The following is a 4,535-nucleotide window of genomic DNA, read 5'->3' on the forward strand; positions in this document are numbered from 1 at the left end:
GCGTTCGCGTTTCGATAGAGGCAAAATGCTAGAGCCGTGTACTGTGGATTTCAGTGCATTTTAAGAACACCAGATGGTGAAATTTCCGGAGCCCTCCACTATGGCGTGCCTCATAATCATGTCTTGGTTTTGGCACTTAAACCCCAGATACTGTTATTACTTTTCAGAAGAACGTGTTGGGATTGCATCATTCTCCAACAGTCATGAACTTCAAGTGAGAAAGCCCGTATGTATGACAAGGTGGCCTACTTTGACATTAACGATTAAGGTGTAGAAAATGCGACCAGAGGACGGCGCATCGGAAAGCAATAGGCCTGAACAACAAGAAATTTACGTTTTCAAGCCATAATTTCCTTTTGCAAGTGTTGGTAAACAATGATGAACGCTGTTCTCATGCTAGTGTGAGACACCCGAGAGCAAGAAATCATGTGATTCACACATCCGTGTGGCATCAAATGAAGCAGAGTCAGCCAATAAATACCACTGCCAAACGCTAATGCCCATGCTGTGCTCGTCTGCCTGACTTCCCCCTAGTGCCAAGAAAGCCAGTTATGAAGGCACGAAAGTAAGCTAATTCCGATATGCGTATACACTGATGCGAAATAACGCTGCCATAGTTTGCTTGATACACTAACGGAGCCCTCATGCAAGCCCAAAAAATCGCTGAGAAAAAGCACGTGTTCTGCAGAAAAGGACAGACATCGGTAGTGCATTCCAGTGACATTGGTTGTGGACGTCAAAAATTATTTTTTCGCTTTAAACAAAATTTACAGGAATAAAAATTTCCACATCACAAGAGAAGACGTTGGAGCATATAAGAACCCTTTCACATATTTTATCACGAGGGCCTCAATGCTTAATTTACGAGTGAATCTCCCCCAAAAAGTCATTTTTTGTCAACTTTGCAAGCATTATCTCAAGAAACGCTAGCTTACAAAGGTTAAAAATATTTTTAGCAGATACTACGTTGACTGGTAAAACAGCTATAAATTTTTGCGGCTGAAACGTTGCCGCCGGTTTTACGAAAATTGTCTGAATTTGCACGTTTTCTTGCTTCTTTGCTAAGCCTATTTAAGCCGGAAAATTAATATATGGTTTTTCTTGTGAGCGTCACGTGAAAGAAAAATGACAATAGAAATGGTTTAAAACACAATGTGCCATTGTACCCAGTTTCAAAGGGTGAGCACGCGTAATATATTCCCACCCAACTTTTCCATCTCGCCGGAATTTTCAAAAGGCCGTCACGTGACCAGATAATTTTTCTGAACGAAAATACTCTACTAAAATCACTCTCACATAGTTACCTTCTAGCTCAATTTTTTTTCAATAGAATCGCTGGCGGGTCGAATTTTGGGCTGGGACGTTTCACTTGGAATGACCCACATCGCAAAAGGGAGGGCGGCACGTTCTCAGATGAAATTAATGTTCTTGAAGACGTAACGAGCTCGAGACGCTGACACAGAACAAAAAATAAATGACATTTGGCTTTGACTGTGGATGGCTTTGGCTCGTAGAGTTGATGAAAAAAAAAAAATACGTGAGCGAGGTCAAATTAAAAGTGCACGCATGTTATTCGAAAAACATAGTTTACAATGAAAATAATAGCTTATCTTGAAGAGCAATTTATGCAATGTAAGCCAAATAGTACTTCAGCAGATTTGCCTTTTTTGTTGGTTGCGTTTTCATAGCAGACGACAGGCTTCTAGCGCGGACAGTGCGCTTTACTTTTCCATCGGCGGTCGAGTCGAACAGTGCTCTGCATTACTTGTATGTACAGTGCGTTTTTATTTAATCAGAGGTCGATTAAAAATAGTAGAATTTTCACATAAGACAAGCATTTTCCTCTTTCAAACAGTGGCATTTCGTACGTACATTGCGTCGAAGCAAAATGAATTAACAAGCTATCGTACTCTGCTGGTGTTCGCCGCTACGTACTTACCTGACGCTAGCACGTACATTAGAGCTCCCTGTACAGTAGAAAATCTTTTTTATTGAGGTAATTAGCCTTTGTTCAGTGCGGAGTTAGTGATCAAGCGAGATCGCAACTAGCGCGTCTCGGAACAGTACGGAGCTATTACATATCTAGATCACGACGCCGGGTGTTGACGACGTAGCACTGATTTAATTGGCGCGATGGTTATTAAGTAGAAACACAGGTATTATAGGTCGCAGCTTTTACTAAAAAAAATGAAGCCTTCGCACTGCCAAGCGCACCGGGCGGTATCCAATAAAGAAAAAGAAAGAAAGAAAGCGCGCGGGTGGTGTAGCCGGTTAACGCGCACGCGGACATCTTGGTAGTGCTGTTGTGGGTTCGACTCATGGTTAATTTAAACTTCTTCCTTCCGTCTTCTTTTTTTTAATATTTTAATACACTGCTGTCTCCTAGTAATACTGTCTGCACACTAAAAAAGTACAAATATACACCAACTATTACCCATTATGTTGTTCTGTTGTGGCACTGCTGTTTGCTTGAAAACGTTTCGTTTTTCACTGCAATATGGTTCAGATATTACAAAATAAGGAATGCTACAAGTGGAAGAACCAGATGAAAAATGAGGGGCACAATGTCAAGAGACCAAAAATAGGCAATATGGATTCTTTGGAAAGTCATATCTGCATGATTGAGCTAGAATAAATGAAAGTAGGTTCATTGCATAGTATATGACTTTATAAGCACCCTAATTCAGGGTGTTTCAAGAAATGTGTCCGAAAATCCTCAGAAATAAAAATATGAGATTGTTCACGCTGCCTTCATAATTACTTTTTTTTTTTGTGGTGGCAAATTAAGCTGAGCAGAGGAATAAATTACGACAGGAATCAAAGAAATTTGGGTTATTTAACATTTTAATTAGTGGAGACAAGTGGTCCAGTCAAATGGGAAAATTGCAGCCCTTAATTCTGCGAAGAGCCTGTTGCCACTTTTTGATTTTGCGAAAGCAGCCGCTGGCAATTACTAGCGAATAATGAAATCTGACAAATTTCACAGGCGAAACCGAAACTCGGAACAGCACAACTACCTTTCTGAGATGTCCAGAATGAGCGAGCGTGTTTTACCAGCCACCGATTAATTGACTTCGCTTCGGGGTTGTGCGGATTTCGTGTGCAATTAGAGCACGTATGGTGCACTTACGTTAACAAATGCAGAAGAACTAACACCACTGCAATCCCGTCGTGAATAGTGACGTCATTCTGGTCGTCTGCCAGTTGCGCTCATTGGAGCTACGGTTTTGGTTTCGCCAGTGAATTTGGTTCAATTCATTGCTCCGCAATAATTACCAGAGGCCGATTTCTCAAGATGTCAAAGCGGCAATGGTCTTTTTCCGCCGGAAGGACCGCAATTCTCCCTTTGACCCGACCGCGTCTCTCCGCTAATTAAAAAGCTAATTAATTTATTTTGTTTAATTATGGCGTAATTGGTGTGTCTAGTCATTTCAAGATGTCTCCCACCACAGAAAAAGTAATTATGAAGGCAGCGAGCAAATGCTTCAGTTCCCTTATTTTTGGCGATTTTTGGACACATTTACATTCATATTTGCATCCATATATGGGAGTATACAGCAATATATGAGCCTTTATATGCATATAAATACACTCATATATGGGATTATATAGCCTTATAAGTGCCCTTATATGCATATCAGTACAGCCATATATGGCAGTACATGACCTTATGTGAAGCCGTATATGCAGGTTATGGCAGTATATGGACGTATATGAACACTTTTATATAATTATATAATTCATATATGGCCATATATGACTTTATATGACTTTATATGTCCCCTTATTTGATCATATACGTCCGTATATAAAACATATATGGGCCATATCTGGCATTTTCGTAAGGGGTGGCACGAGCACCTGGCCGGACCCGGCTCGCATGCGCCACGCGCTCGTGTGCCTCTCGGTGGAAAAAGAAGAGGAGAACAGCTGAACGACATCTTTGGTGTTCGACTGACTCGCAGTTTTACGACCGCAGTGCCTTTGAGTTGTGGGCACAAGTTCGCCCTTAATAAATACGTTTGTTTTATTAGCCTTTGTGCTTCAGCATCGCTACAATATATATATATAATATATATATATATCTATATATATATATATATATATATATATATATATTATATATATATATATATATATATATATATATAGGAATAAGAAGAAGACACACGTCGAAAAACAGAATGGTTTCTTACGTTTCGGCCGTGGGACCGGCCTTCCCCACAGCCGAAACGTAAAGAAACCATTCTGTTTTTCGACATGTGTCTTCTTCTTATTCCTACTATTTACCGGCGTCCAAGAAGTTATTCCCTGCAATTATATATATATATATATATATATATAATATATATAATAGATATATATATATATATATATATATATATATATATATATATATATGGGGTCATTCCATGCCAAGTGTCCCAGACGTGGCGCTCGTACATCGCAGATTTTGCTGATAAAATTTGTGCCTTTTTCCTGTGCCACATGGAGTATTGTGGCAAAACATTTTTGCTCGAAAAAAATTTTGACGA

Source organism: Rhipicephalus sanguineus, chromosome 5 (genome assembly GCF_013339695.2).
Source record: "Rhipicephalus sanguineus isolate Rsan-2018 chromosome 5, BIME_Rsan_1.4, whole genome shotgun sequence".
NCBI classification, from domain to species: domain Eukaryota; kingdom Metazoa; phylum Arthropoda; class Arachnida; order Ixodida; family Ixodidae; genus Rhipicephalus; species Rhipicephalus sanguineus.